Source organism: Anas platyrhynchos, chromosome 24, assembly GCF_047663525.1.
Source record: "Anas platyrhynchos isolate ZD024472 breed Pekin duck chromosome 24, IASCAAS_PekinDuck_T2T, whole genome shotgun sequence".
NCBI lineage: Eukaryota > Metazoa > Chordata > Aves > Anseriformes > Anatidae > Anas > Anas platyrhynchos.
In genome coordinates, this window is record NC_092610.1 from 8,895,412 (window position 1) to 8,912,262 (window position 16,851).

At 38.2% G+C, this 16,851-nt stretch overlaps 1 pseudogene; it reads right to left on the minus strand.

The window, feature by feature from the left end:
* Window positions 1–16,851, minus strand: part of LOC139999381 (kinesin-like protein KIF27) — a 36,864-nt pseudogene that overhangs the window by 2,803 nt on the left and 17,210 nt on the right.

A 16,851-nucleotide genomic window follows, 5' to 3' on the forward strand; every position in this document is an offset into this window, starting at 1 on the left:
TGTTGATGTCAAGATGCAAAATATCCAAATTAACAACAGATGTGAGTAACCTAAGCAGGCTTTCAAGGAAAGTGGATTAAATTGACTTTACTTCTTGACACTATTTCATTTAACTATTTAGTGCAATAACAGGTAATAGGATAAAATATTGATCATTAGCCAAAGCAAACCTTGTTAAAGTATTTGAAGAGGATAGCTCTGAGCTCATCAGCAGACAAGGAAACTAGTTTTCCTATTGCATTATCCTCACTCTGTGAAAGGATCTGTGAAGAGGATCTAAGCAAGTACTGGCGACTCTGAATACTTTCATTCTTGTAATTAATAGCAGCCTCCAGGGCTTCAATTCCTTCTTCCAGCTGCAAAAGGACATGTTCTTCCTACACAGAAACACAGGAGTGAGATTGTAAAAAAAGTACAAAACAAACCTTTGTGTGCATAAGACATTAACTTCATTCTCAAAGGTGAATCTAAATTGAAGAGCAAGACTAACTAGTAGTAGTACAGAGAATGGAATGGGAAAAATAAGAGGAAGAGTACAAATCTAGAACCTGTTTGGAGCAAGCAGGAAATGTCTTGATATCCCTTCCACAGACCAGAGTTCAAACAAATGGTTCATCACCACAAAAGCCTACATTCTATTCTTCCTCCATTTTCCCCTCCCCACAATTTGATGACTTCTATTACTTTTTCAGTTGAACTAGTTTTCTAATTAGCGATTAATGAACCAATCAGATCTGTAAGCAGTTTGGTGACCATTATCTGTGCAGGAAGGTGGCAGAAATTCATGCCCTGAAGTATTGCAGAAGATTCTGTGGAGTGAAGCAAATAGGATTCTTTCTGGCATGCTATCAGCTCAGTAATAGGCCCCAACTGCTGCTTCTCAAGACCTAAAACAAATCTGTGTATTTTACATCAATTTATTCAATCTTCAACTTAATTATACTGATCAATTCAAGTGTGTAACATCCACAATATGGCTTATTTTCATTGTAACTATATGGAGGCCTTCAGGTGAGGTTTGGTCTTTCACAAAAGCCTATGAAAAAAAAAATCAAGGGACATCACTATTAGAGTACTTCACCTTGTTCTATGTCCTGATAGGAAAATAGCTGCCTAAGATAAATTGATGGACATCCTGTTTCATTATTTCTAATTATAGAATTGTTAGGCCAGCGACATTTGTCCGGACTCTAGCTAAAGTAAGTAAGTTCCTCTGAAAGTATTTGTTCACTGTTATGGAAGTAGTGCCATTATAGCAGTATTTTCATGTCGGCTGTTAACAAAAACACCCAACCTCAGTTCTTTGATTCTCTACTGTCTAATACTGGGAGACATTTTAGGTCATGATTGGAATACTTTATTATACAACATTGCCTAAAACTTTGATGTATCTCAGAGATAGTTACTTACTTCAGCTGACAACACTTTTCAGTTACCCTCTTTCAGTTTCTCATCCACACTATTTCTTCTTCTGAGTAGCTGATCCCTTTCCTTCTGAAGAACCTGAATTTTTTCCAGAATGTCTGTCTTATCTTCAGTAGTGCTGTCCTGAAGCTGCATACCTTTATCACACAATTCCTGGTCCAGCATACTTAAGCGAGTAGACAATTTCATACTATCTTTGTTTAAAGCCTTTAAAAAAAGAAAAAAAAGAGAGAGAGAGAGAGAAAGAAATAAGAGGAAGAATGAAAGAAACCGTAAATATAAAACTCCTTCCCCATAAACATGTACATGAGACTGTCGCATCCTAAAGTGGAAGACCTGTCTACTTCTTGTAAAGGGACGCCATTTAGGCTAAGTAGACAGCTACCATAAAATTTACTATTTAATCAAAAGATGAAAGAAAACAAAGAAAAGCAATGTGCAGTTTTCTACATATCTTACATGAGTTAGTCATTACGGTGACAATGACATTTCAATTTCTGTTTCTCAGTAGCCAAAGTAAATAATACAGAATGTTTCTCTGCCATGTTCTCTACTTTGCAGGCATTGAGCAATTTTTTAGATATTGTTATTTAATGTGCTGCAATAACAGAACTTTGGAAGTCAGATTTTGTTTTGTTGTTAGAATTTCGGGGATATCATGTAAATAAAGGTTATTACATTCTATTATTCATGTTTAAAATGTTCATTTGATCAAGCCACACAATAATGTAATGGCAGCGCTAGAGATACAAGTCGCATGGCTTAAACCTCTTCTGTTATCCGGCTGCCCTCCTCCCATAGTCTTTTCAGGCAGCTCTACAATTGTGTTAAATTTCTTTCTTTCTTTCTTTCTTTTTTTTCTTAAATCACCTGGCTAGATCTCAGTTTCTTGATTTCTAGGAGGCTCTTCTCTTGCAATAATGCTTCTTTTTTAGCTACAATGGCTTCTCTTTTCTTTAAATCTTCTTCTAGTTCCGCTAACTGTTGGTGCTGTTGAAGAATTCTTTCCATTTCTTCATCCAGCCATTTCTTTTGCTCTTCTAACTTCTACAATTTAAACAGAGATCCAGAGAGCATTAACGAGGACTATTTGGGTCAGAATTTTATGACTATGTTTTTCCTCTTTTAGAGTAACTGATAAAACGTGAGAAATCAACATTTCAATTCTTAACATTAAGTGTTCAACAGAATCCTGATTCAGGATAATACAGAAATAGGACTGACTTAAGGAGAGGCTCAGCAATGTTATATTACTACATCTTATGCAAACAATTTTATCAGATGCTTTTAAGGAAATGTATTATTTTCCTAAAAACAGTTATAGAAATAGATGTCATATATAGAATGACAACAACTAAGTTTGAAAGGTACCACAAGAAATCAGCTAGCCCATCCTCATTGCATGATTCTTGCCCAAGACCAAGATTTGTGGAAAAACACATCGTGATGAGAAACTGTGATGCTGAAAGAAAGAAAAAATGGGAGTTCTGATCCTGCTAGCAGAGTCTATTATAAGTCTCTTCTGAAGCAATGGTTTATCAGTGGGCATATTGCTGGTATGGCTAAGAAGTTGCTTTTATTTCGTTTTTTAAATTGATTTTCACCTCTAAAGACTTTGGTTAACTCATGAAACTCTCATGTTCCAATGTCTAGTTCTGAAATCATGCAGGTAGCACTGTTGCACAGGAAACCTACTATTCTAACACTGTCATGAACAACCAAAACCATAGCCGTCTGTCATATTTGTCAGATGGGAAAAGAAATAAACAAACAAACCGTGCAACATTTATAACAGAGCTCATCAGAATCACCTTCAAGCCTACCAGACAACCAAACTCGTTGAATTTCCAGCTATCTGAATTACTACCTTTGACAAGTCATAGAAAAAACAAAGACATTACAGCCCTCTCCTTTCGTTCATTCAAAACCAGTTAAAGAGCTTCTTGACTTGTCTCAGTTTTTGCTACAAAAAAAAAAAAAAAAAAAAACAATTTAAAAAAAAAACAGGGGAGGGAGGACGGAATACTCTTCTTCCAAACGCTTTACAAAGATGACACGGGGTGAATAAAGACACCTTTCTTTTCAGTGTCCACACAGATTTGGAATAGATTAGCTACCTCTGATTTCTGTAAAGTCCACACCGAGTTATTTTTCTTCTTTTTAAATGCAGCAATCTCTCTGTCTTTAAGAATCTTCTGTTGCTGTTCCATCTTAAGCTGAAGTTCCTCTAAACAAAAACAAACAAAACTTTCTTTCTGCCTCAGTCAGTGTGTTTTTCAAACACATTTAATGACAGAATCTACACAATCATGAAATCAGAAATATTGAACTAATTTACATGCAAAATTGCAACTCAGGGCTAGACATCACATAATAACATTCAAAAAAATAGCTGAAGAGAAAGGAAGAATGAAGATTTCTGTGAAAATACTTATACACAATTTCTTCAGTGTCAAGTAAGCAATTACTTAAAAGGACAAAATCTGGTAGTATAGTACATTGCCTTTGGGAAAACAAAGGTCAAACTGGTTGATCTTATTCTTTGTCATAAGGAAACAGAAAGAATCCTACTTTAATTTGTAGCTGGTCCCGCTGAAGCTCTGCTTCTAGTTGCTTCTTTTTTTTCACTCTCCTCACGCAGTCTTTTCTCTAGCAGGGTCTGCTGATGCTTCATCTGAGCCACGTTCTGTTCAAGTTCTATTGCTCGTTTTTCACTTTGGTTAGATAGAGAAGCCAGATTCTTAGTGTCTTGCTTCTTCTTCTGTAAGGCCTGAATGTTCATGGAAAATTTCAGCTTAACAACAGGAAAACTTAAAACTAAAACCCGACTCAGGTTAATTCTCTATTTCACTGAGTTAGGACAGTGAGCAAGACTTGCTACATTTTGCCACAACAATCACACATTATCTCTAAGGTCTCTGAGCCTTCGTAAAATCATCAAAGACAGAACTATCTAACTACTTAGTTGTTAAATAGTAGTGGGTATAACTGTGTGAAGGTTCTCATTGGCTACTTCAATCCAACTAGCTTCAATTGTGTGAAGCTGGTGAGAGTTTCACAAGCAGAGTGTACGGATGATAGTGTCTCAGGTGATGCTGAGACAGGAATTTGCAAATCCTAATGGTCATATTGGAAATACCTGCACTTTCAGCTTAGCTGCATCCATCTTCTTTCAGAACTCTCTTTGCAGCTTGGCTTTCTCAGGAAGCTCTCTCAGCTCCTTATTCTCCAGCTCCTGAAGCCGTTTTTGAGTTTCGGCCAGTTCCATTTTGGCCTGCTCGGATTCTTGCTCCGGTTTAGTTATCTTCAAAGAATATTGCCTGCTTACACACTCTGCATCCTTACCTTAAAGACATCATATCCAAATAGTTTTAAAACAGCAAGCTAATAATTTGCAATGTATCACTTAAACCTGTAATTGAATCGTTACTTACTTCATCCTGATTAAACCAAAAATTTCTGAGACATTTTCCAAACCTAAACAAACAGCTCCCTTATAACACTGAAATATAGATGAACAAAGGAATTTTAAATCTGAACTCTTCATAAACCATCTGATGTCACCAAAGAAAGTAACACCTGAGTGCCACATCAAGTGAAAATTTTCTGCCTACTGCAGTCCTTGACAAAATAGCTTGCTTGTATTATTATGTTTTTTGTTGTTTGTTTGTATGTTTGTTTGTTTGTTCCCCAGAAGAATATGCTACATATTTCTCAGCTTTCAACTTGGTAATCAGCAAAAAACTCTCGATTGTGTTTCTACTGATTTGCCCTGTTCGGGCAATCTGATTTGCTCTGTTTGGGATTCCGTAAGTACTGTTACTGGGGGCGCACAATGTTTCTCAATGCCAAAAGACTGCCTCAGGAGAATATGTACACACTAGAAGAGTGTGATTGAAACAGGTAAGCACAGATCTTTAGGGTCATCACAATGATAAGTTTCTGGCAAGCATATATGTATCAGGACAGGTGTGTAATGATATAGGCTAACAGGGACACTGACCTTTTCCCTCATCCACTTCTGACTCCTGCTTCTCTACTGCTATGATGGCAATGCAAGCATTCCCAGCACAGTGTCGTATCTTCTCTCCTATCCCAGACACTGGGTGACAAACACATGTCCATGAAGAGATCAGTTGCACTAAGCATACATGAAAAATTACACTATAGGTGGATAAACACAATAAGCTACAAAACACAAAAAAATATTTAACAAACAAATCTGCAGATCACAGCTGAGTAGGACACAATAAAAATTTGCAGCCTTCAATGCACTCATAGCAAGTAATTCATAGAAGTTAGGAAACTGTAAGTTACCAGAAGTATTCCCGCAGAAGAAAATTACCCAAAAACTAAGATATGCAGGTCTTCAGAAGTTTTGTGTCTTTTTTCTTGCTTATTTCTGAATGTCTTCATTTCAATTTTTCAGTCACTTACCTGTTCTTACTAATTCCTTAATAAGTTCTTCTTTCATTTTGATGTTAAGTGCAAGTTCTCCCATTTTTTGCTTGGCCTCAGTGAGTCTCAACTCTGAATTCTTTAACTTCTGCATGTTAAAAACATGACTTTTCTGGAGGCAGTCGATTTCTTCACCTTGAAAGAAAACAAAACAATGTGGAGACCAAAAAAAAAAGGAATAAAAAAGGAATAAAAGGAATACACTCTTTAGCCAAAAGACAGTGATCTGAAATATAGTATGTATAGAATTCTTACAAATGAAGCGAAAGAGCCAAAAGGAGAGAGTATTGCAAAGAGTCTTTTCCCTGCCGTCTAAATATGGAAATGACAGCATGCATTAGCATTTCAAGAATGCTAATGAATGCTAATCTGAGAGAGAAAAAACATATTTAATTTAAGCATTTCCAGTGCATCTCTGATGAAATAATAGCATGTTTCCTTTTCTTGAACTAGTACTAGATTTGTAGGTCAAGTGCTTTCTCGCTAGTAAGTAGTACTCAAACATTAAGGTCACTGATGTCAATTTCAGAAGAGGGAAAAGGAAAATAATTAAAAAATAAATTTATGTTGAGCTATAATGAAAAAAGTATTTGTAGCAAATAAAGACATTTTGATGAGAAAAATAATTACATGTGATAAAGACATTATTGCATATTCTAGTATTATATCTAACACAATTTACTCTCATGACTTCCATTTTACCTGTGGCTGTATCAGTCTGTGGCACAGATTTGTCACATAAGCTGGACTTGTCAACTTGACATTTCATGTCACTTTGCTCAAAGGGAAAGCACAGAGAAGCCTGTTTTCGTGTCCATTTTTGGTTTATTGAATGCCTAAGAAAGAATGGAAAACATGATACATTCTAAACACAAAGGGATTTTTTTTTCTTTTAACTTTATATAAAGTACATGATATTAAAGAGAAGAGTGCCAAACTGAGAAAGCTTACATAAGCATTTGCACCTTCTTCTTCCCATGCTTGATCTTGTTGGATGATGTCCCCAAAACAAAGATCATGCAATCTTTATCGCATCAAAAAAATGTGGTTTTTAAACTAGTTTCATAATATGCCTAGTTGGTCCTGCAAATTTATTTTAAGTAGTATCACAAATGGCCTCACATTACAGTAGGATTAGGCAGTAATATTGTATTTGCTATATATTTATCTGTAACAAAAGTTAAAGAAAAAATTACCTAAATGAGAAAAAAAAAATAAATTACTTTTGACTGTCTGTATTTTCTTTCTCTTCATCACTCTGATAGAGAGGTGGCAGTGAAGGACTTCATCTTGATCTTCTATGTAGCTCAGTATCATCTGGCTACGAGCACGGAATCCTGCCATCATCCGAGCCAGGGAAAAAGCAGGGGGACTGGTATACACCTGCCAAAAAGCACCAAAAAAACACTTGGAATAGTTCAGTAATTCTTTATTGATATTCCAATAGTATTTCAGTTTAAAAGTCTTTCACTACCTGACCTTGTATGCAGAATTGCAGGTGTTTAAATAATATTTCTGAGTACCTGTGTACCAGAAGGTTTTGCAAGAGAAGGTTCTGCTTAGAACACTTGTCCCAAGTGCAAAAGAAGGTACTGTTACCAACTTATTACCCAAAATGTTCAGTTTATCAGTACAGAATAATCATTCATTTTGGGAATGCTTCCTATCTGAACTGTTAAACATTGCACAAAAAGATCACTAAAGACTACAGCTTTATGACTGTGATAAATTCTGTGTTTTAAGTCAATTTGTATGGGGCTTTGAGCAACCTGATCTAGTGAAAGGTGTCTCTGTCCATGGCAGAGTTGGACTAGATGATTTTTAAAGGTCCCTTCAAACTCCAGCCATTCTGGGATTCAAAATGTAAACCCATAGATTTTGGACAACTGGGACATAGCGTGTGTCGCAAGACATTCGAAAGTACTTTTTCAGTCTTCAATGCTAAAATGCTTCAAAGCCAAACAGCAGCTGACAATAGGTCACCATAATTTGTCACGCCCAATAGAATTATTGAACGATAACTGTTAAAAAAAATGTAATGCTTAGGTAGACCTTACCTTTCGTGTCTCTGTCCCTGAAGATGGGTAAAGGGAGTGTAGCAGACTCTTTGTGAGTGGGACACTGTATGGCCTTCTTGCAGATGCCGTAACAGCAGGCCCATCTCCACAAGCACTTGAGAAGTCCCAAGTTTTCACAACCATAAACTTCTCTAATTTTTCTTTTAGCTGATCAATAAGGATTTGCTGTTCCACCATTTTTTCATTCTCATATGAAAAAAACAAAAACAAAAACGGTTGCTGATCATCAGGTTTGCATCATAACTTTCTAAATTCATTATAAAGGTCAGTCTTCTTGTATATCATTCACCAACTCTAAATTCTTCTGCAGTGCACAGGCAAATTCTGCAACAAACTGAAAATTCTCTGGCATGACAGGTAGAATCTTACCTCTCCCCAAACTCCAATCATTTTTTTTTTGAGACATTTTTGTCTCTAAAAGACCTGTCCTATATAAATTATGTCAGCTAGATTTAGACATCTAGTGAGAAGTAGATGACATATTTATCAGCCCTTGCTTGCCTTATTTGTGTGTTCATGGATAAATAAAACGGTAATTCAAGAAAAATGTTCAAATGAAGCACATGGTCTGAGTTTAAAGAATGAAATGTACATACATGTAGGCTTCCTCTTCCTCTTGGAGTGGTCCAACTTGAAAGATTATTTTTATTAATTAACATTCATAAAATTGGACGTGACCCCAGGATCCCCTGTATCAACCGTTACTTTCTTTTCTACCCAGCCTCAAATTTGTCGGTAATGCTAGTTTGAAGAACTTACTTGCCTTTCCTACAGCAATCTCTGTGCATTGTTCAAAATTACATATCTTCACTGAACTGATTTATCCATAAGGCCAAGACCATACAATTTTCAGTCTTCTCTGTTCCTTTCAGAATACATCGAAAATCTTGCCTACCAACAGGAAATTTGAATAACAGCTAGAGATAGTTAACTAAAGTATGCATTCTCCTACTTTGAATCATATATTTTTTATTTATTCTTTTTTTCTCATCTTCTTAGACTGCAAGTCCTTTCCCCATACATAGACAATGCCCCACAAATTGACATTTTGTTGGAATACAATACATAATATTTCTGTGTCATAGCAAAAAGAATATATATGTCAATACCATACACTTTATGATTGTGGAAGTAGTAATGGGCAACTCCACCTTACAACTTTTTTTTTTTTTTAATCCCTATAAGACTCTGTCCCTTATGCCCTTGTACATACAACCCCATAGTGCATAACCTGTTACATAAATACATGGGTACAAACATTTACATGCTACTTTTACAGTTCTTATTCTATCATGTATCATTGAAACGACACTTTCCTGTGCATACAACTTTAAGCCATTTGACACAAGCATTTGATTTAATTATTATACTGATTTTTCTGTTTTTAAGTAAAAGTGAGAGCTGCGATCTTTTGCCTACAGTACAACTGTTTCTGTTCATAACATCTGCCTCGTATCCTCCATAGGATACAATTATAAGCATAATCGTATATAAGCATCTATGTGTATTAGAAGCATGGATTGTTTCAGTCTAATAAGCTGACAATATGCAGTATGGGTTAAAAAAGGAAAACACACAAAAAAAGCCTATCCAGAGATGACAGAACAGAAAAAAAGTTACAGAGGGAAGGAAAAGATGGTGACCAGTGTACTTACCTTTCATTCATTGACTCTCCCCAAGCCATCAGCAAAGAAGAGGAAAAAGGAGGATAAGGAGGAAAAGGAGAATAAGGAGGAAAAGGAGAATAAGGAGAATAAGGAGAATAAGGAAAAAAAGGAGAAAAAGGAGAAGAGTACTAACTAGCCATGTTTATGCTGTTCCCTTTAAAAAAGGTCAGATCTATCATCCTATAAAGTCAGATCTATCAACTATCCTATATATGGTCTCCTGGATCTTGAAATGCTATTCACTTACTACCCATTACAATTTCATTAGCATATACAAGATCTAGAGAGGGAAGGAGGCAAGCAGTGTTTCCACTGTGTCACTCAGCTTCTTGTAATAGTAAACTCTCAGAATACTAGGATGAAATTCTGTCTTAAAAAGTCAAAAGGCAACAATACTTTACTCTCACACTGAATAAAGATATAACAAAGCATGTTTCTACACAGCCTTTCAATTAAAGCATTCTGTAGGAACTTGATGGTCTTTTTGAGATTCTAAACAATCTTTTAAAGCCTTTCAAGTCCTAAATCATGAATCGTCCTGAAACAACTTAGCAACAACACAGATCTGGAGGGACGCAGGAAGCAAAGAGAGGGTGAATGAATCACTTAATATCATACAGGAAGGCTGTGGCAGTTAGGCTGATACACAAACTTCAGGAATCACAGTACTGTGATTCACCCACTAGATGATCTCAGCTCATTAGGGAATACAGCTCTAATTCAAACAAGGTGCTTGTAAGACTGGTAGGTGTTTACATCCAAAAAAATTCTGAAGGATCTGTCTTGAAATCATGAGTACATTCCTATAGTGGACGGATGGTTTGATATAGATATATGTAATATATGCCAGAGGAAAAAAACCTGTAATCTATGTCTTTCTTCAGCCTTCTTTAAAGATTCCAGTTGCTCTTCATTTTCCTGTATTAATGTCTTTATCTGATTCTGCAATATCTTCAATTCATGATCCTTCTGGCTGAATACTTCTTCATCCATAGCTAGAGCCTGCTAGATAATAAAAGGAAAATTCAGCCAGTGGAAAAGCAGGCATTGTTATTCTTGAAGTTGGAAAATTAAATACATACATACATTTATTTGTTGTTCAAAGATGTGAGTGGAACTGCAAAGTTGTGACGTATATATGGCAAATTCTCCCACCATGGAATCACAGAACAGCTGAGGCTGGAAAGGACCTCTGGAGGTCACCTGGTTTAACCCCTGGCTCAAGCAAGGCCACCTTGAGCAGGTTGCCCAGGACCATGTCCAGGTGGCTTTTGCAGGTCTCAGAGGATGACTCCACTTCTTTGGGCAACTTGTTCCAGTGCACAGCCACGGCCACCACACAGTACACAAGTGCTTCCAGATGTTTGCCTAGAAGCTCTTGTGTTCCAGTATATGCCCACTGCCTTTTGTCCTGGCTGCACGTTCACTGCACCTTCCCTTCAGGTATTTGTAAGACATTGCTAAAATCCCCCACTGAGCCTCCTCTTCTCCAAACTGAACAGTCCCATCTCTCTCAGCCTTTCCTCATTGGAGAGGTGCTCCAGTCCCTTAAGCATCTTTGTGGCCCTCTGCTGCACTTTTTCCATTATGTCCCTGAATCTCTTGCATGGGGGAGCCCGGAACTGAACAGAATCAAGCAGAATGCAGTAGAGAAGTTGGAAAGGACCTACAAAGATCATCAAGTCCAACTGGCTGACCACTTCAGGACTAACCTAAAGTTACAGCATGTTATTGCGGGCAGTGCCCAAACGCCTCCTGAATACTGACAGGCATGGGGCACCAAACAGCTCGCTAGGAAGCCGGTGCCAGTGTCTGACCATCCTCATGGTACAGAAATTTTCCCTGATGTCCAGCGTGAACTGGACATCCCCCACAGCTTTGTGCCATTCCCATGCATTCTTCCCTCAGTTACCAGCAGCACAGACCAGCACCTTCCCTCCTCAGCAAGTTGCTGAGAGCCATGAGGTCGCCTCTTGGCCTCCTATTCTTCAGACTGGACAACACAAGTGTTCTCAGTCTCTCCTCATAGGACCTGCCTTCCAGCCCTTCTACCAGCTTTGTTGCCTTCCTCTTCACACTTTCAATTATCTTCACATCCTTTTTCAACTGGGGTGCCCCTGAGCACACGATACTCAAGGTGAGGCCACATCAATGCTAAATATGGTGGGAGACTCCTCTTTTGACTGGCTGCCTATGCTGTGTATAACGCACCACAAAATACAGTTTGCAACTGCAACTGGACACACTACTCCAGCTGTGGCCTCACTGAGCGGAAGGATCACATCTGTTGACCTGTTAGTGACACTTTGCCTAGTGCAGCCAACAAAACCACTAGCCTTCTTAGGAGGAAGGGCACATGGCTGACTCATGTTCAACTTGGTGGCCACCAGGACGCCCAGCTCCTTTTCTGCAGGGCTGCTTTCCAGCAGGGTGGCCCCCGGCATGCACTAGTGCCTGCAGTTGTTCCTCTTCAGGTGCAGGACTCTGAACTTGCCCTTGCTGAACTTCATGAGGTTCTTGTCAGCCCACCTTTCTAGGCTGTCAAGGTCCCTGTGGCTATGGCAGCATGGCCCTCTGGGGAATCAGCTGCTCCCTTCAAAAGTGGTTTCCACCAGTCGTTTCTTTACTTCTGTTTCTCATCTATTGATTTTGTTTTGACAAGTTTCTTTCTCCCAAAGGAAATAATGGACCCATAACCAACACTACCTTACAAAGTGGGTATTTAAATCCAATTACTTTCTTCGGTGTGCTGTGAGATTTGGCTGTAAAATCTCAGCATCAATCATAATATTAATACACTTCTCAAACAAAAAAATAAGGATGGCCCTCCTCATTTTTCATCTCAAAGAAGAGCCTAAAGATTAAAGAAATTATAATGTTATTTTTTTTCAGATGTTTTTCTGGGCAAGTGATCCAATAGTGATTGAAGGTTACTTCCAAATGTAGTTGGCCTTCCAGAAAACCTTTAGGAGCCAAATGCAAAGTATAGACACACTATGTCTTACCATTCTAAAGACAGATACTTCTGTACAACTGTATCTTTTCTGTACAACCTATATCTTTCAAGTAAATACAACTCTTAAGAGCTGCTCAAGAGCCTTTATTGCCCTGTTTATTTTAGCATCTCCCTAACCATCTCCTCCGAGCTGTGGATGGCATGCTTACCTGGGTATCTTTCAGTTTAAACCCAGCTCTTACACTGTTTTGAACCTGGGAAGCAGAGCTTTACAATAAGCCAGAGAAAAAAAATGAAGAATAAATAACAGAGCTGTAATTTAGGATGATGAGAACCAAGAAAAGCCAGAATTTGTGTATGCGATTGTGAGGTAACAATCTACAGGCTTACCAGAATTCAGTGTGAAAAATGAAAATAGGTTGATTTTATAAAATTCTAACTTGTTGGAACTCTATCTCCTCCTCCTACGAGACAGACACATTAGCTTTCCTGATTTGTTCATAGGTACCTAAACAATCAACTTAGAATGAAATACCTGGCAGTTCTTTAGTTCTCTCCTCAGCTGAAGAATTGTGATATGATGGGGCTCTTGCATGGTGCCAGTTCCAGTGTCAATTTGCTGCACGGTGAGAGCTTCCTGCTTTTTAAGCTAACATCATCATTCAAATCAACCAGGAATGGGAAGGCTTCATCCAAACAGTTTCTGTAGCTGAAGCACTGAGCTTGAAGCTGGGTGAGCTGTTCTTCTAGCAAACTGATTCGGGTTCTTTCTTGATTTAAGTCATGTCAACACTGATTACCAACTTGTTGGTTCTGCAAAGCTTCTCGGAGCAATCTGATTTCAAGTTCCATTTCATCAATCCGGTCTTGATCAGGGTTGTAGTTGACAACTGGTTTATTTCTAATGTTTTTGGCTCTGTTTGCATATTTGAGCGAATTTACAGATTCATCAAAGTCTGATGAGGATGGACTTATACATGTTATCATGACAGTCTTGGCGTTCCCTCCTAGGGAGTCTTTCAGAATGCGAGTGATTTTAGCATCCCTGTATGGAATATGTACGCTTTTCCTTTTTGGGTCTCCAAGCGCACTGATGACATTTCCCAAGGCCAACAAACCACTATTGATTTGAATTGATTCTTTGAATCCTTCACTGGTATTTCCAGTCTTTGTCACCCTCTCTGATCCTGCCAAATCCACAAAATGGAACTTTGAAGCAATCATCTGGACTGATTTCCAAGATGAATCCTGTGGATCACTATTTTTTTTGAGACTCTGCAGATTGTTTCTGACAAATACTGATAGTAAAAATGGCATGTGATCGACTAGAGTGTTCGTTCATTTGTGTTGTGCCTGCGTGACGAGCTGCATTGCCACTTTCCAACAGGCTCATCACTTCATCTGCACATTCTACTTGGAATTCCTTAGCACCAACAATCACTTCAAACACCAAAAGAAAATCAGAATAATTACATTAATTTTAAACTTTTCAGTAAAAGCTTACTGCAATTATGAAGAGTCAATCTATAAACACAAATCACAGAAGCATACAAGCCTGCATTATTATAAGGTCGTAGCACATAGCTAAATAAAATAAAACAGTATGTGGAAAGCACGAAGTACAGCACATCTGAAACCTGCAGAAATAGAATATATGGGTGTATTTTGTCACACCATTTGAAACAGTATTGTAAACAGAATACACAGAATACACTTAGGTGTTTACACATCGTCTTATGAAATTTGCAACCTAGTGCTATCTAGAAAAAAAGTATGAGCAAACCTAGCTCAAAGCTTACTTTGTCAGTTAAAAAAAAAAAAAGACAGAAATTTTGAAAGTTTGTAGTAAAAGTGACTCCCACCCTATGTTAAGAACATAGTTCTTAGTGGAATGGAAGCAGATATTTACAGCATAAGTAGCTTAACAAATATAACTTTGAAGTGAGAAGCAAAGGCTTAATCTTAAAGCATTCATTCAACTGAATAATCATGCACAATTGTGTTTCTATGCTGAATTTGCAGAAACAGTAACAGTACTACCTTACCACCTGATGCTGCTTCTGGAGGAACATTGATATTGTTCATAGGAATCTCAAATGAAGGCTGCTTCAGATCAGCTAAACTGAATTGATATTTTGAAAACGTGACTTCGTCTAGTATTAGTCATCGGTAAGCTCTCTTTTCAAGAGATGGAAACAATAATTTGTGCACACAACAGAAATCAAATGCACGAAGTTCTAGAGCTGAAATCCTACCTGTATTTCCGTTTTCATCTTCTCAGATATGTAAATCTTTCACAGAGGTCTCCAACTCCAATAAATCTCAAAGTTCTTCCTCGTAAACCTCTATATAAGATACCTTCACTCGGAAATCGATGTTATGGTTTTCAGAAATATGCTGAAATAACTCCTGAATAGCCCGTGGGATTATGCCTTTTTCATCCTCTGAAACTGATGCTAAAATAGAAACACAGATGTCACAGACACTTGCAGTCATTCTGTCACACAAATTACAAAGACTAAAACTAAAGAGAAGTCTGCGAGGTTTATCACTCAATATAATAAGGAATAGGAAGAGCTCAGTTTTCCCAAGTTTTCATGTAAAGATTTGCTTTTCTGTTGATCAGAAATGCATGGAAATGATACAGAACTTTACTACTTTCTGCGGGTACGAGACTACAAGAAAATTAAATTAGTAAAAAATCACGCTAGAAGAAAAAAATATTTTGAACTTGCTAATGAATTAATGATAAAACTTCAAATCCTTTATGCAAAAAGAACGAATACATAATTTTCAGGGTTTCAAATTCAGAATCAAGGACCAAGAAAAATCCAGATAGTCTTCTAATTCCTGCTACTCCACTTCTTCTCTCTTATTCAGCAGAACAGACAAACAAATTGTGACTTCTCGATACGGAAGGGAAGATAACCAGAGCTGGTGATACACGATTTCAGGGAAAGTCAGAAAGCAAAATTGTATACATGCAGAAGCTGAAGAATTCTTCTGCGAACTAATACAGAAAAATAGTAGTTTCCAGTCTCAGGTGTTTGAGAAACACTGACTTGGAAATACCAAGTAAGTCGAATAGTAGAGTTTCAGATATCTGCCTTTAAAAAAGCAAAATTTGAATTCCACATAAAGTTCAACAAGGCCAATATGCAAGGTTCTGCACTTGTGCTGGAACAGTTACAAGCACAACTACAGTCTGGACAGAAAACAGATTGAGAGCAGCCTTGAGGAGAAGGACCTGGCGGTGTTGGTTGATCAGAATCTCCACCTGAGCCAGCAATGTGTGCTTCCAGCCCAGAAAGCCAACCATATCCTGGGCTGCATCAAAAGCAGCATGGCCAGCAGGGGGAGGGAAGTGATTGTCCCCCTCTGCTCTGCTCTCGTGAGACCCCACCTGGAGCTCTGGGTCCCCCAGCACGAGGACGTGGAAGTATTTGAGAGAGTCCAGGAGGGCCACAGGGATACTTAGAGAGATGGAGCACCTCTCTTACGAAGACAGGCTGAGGGAGTTGGAGTTGTGCAGCCTGGAGAAGAGGCTTTAGGCACAGCAGCCTGCCAGTGCCTAAAGGGGGCCTACAGGAAAGCTGGGGAGGGACTCTGGAGGGACTCTTTGGCAGGTGGTGTAATGATAGGACAAGGAGGAATGGCTTTCCAACTAAAAGAGGGTTGATTTGGATTAGATATTCAGAAGAAATTCTTTACTCAGAGGGTGGCAAGGCACTGGCACAGGTTGCCCAAAGAAGCTGTGGATGCCCCATCCCTGGGGGTGTTCAAGGCCAGGCTGGATGGGGCCCTGGGCAACCCGGTCTAGTGGGTGACATCTTTGCCCGTGGCGGGGGGTTGCAACTGGGTGATCTTTAAGGTCCCTTCCAACCCAAATCATTCTAGGATTCTATTCCATGAAATTTATCTATGAAATCTCTTTGTCAGACTCTGAAAAAAGTCCAAGAGTGAGTTTGCTTCATACAATTACCTAAAGCAGATACTTTCTAAGTAGGATAAATGGAGCCAAAATTTCTAAAGCACTGTGTTTCAGAAAGTAGGGTAAGTTGCCTGTTAGAATAGAGAATGGGAAAGAGCACTTTAATTTTTTTTTTTTTTTTTTTTCTCTCATACTTTTGGTATAGCCTAACGGACACAGAATTTGTGTTTAGAACACAACCATCACATAAACTTTGGAATATATATGTCTTTTTTTGCTATACATTTTTTCATTATCTCTTAAAAATTCTCAAGCATCATCTGTTATGTATTAAAT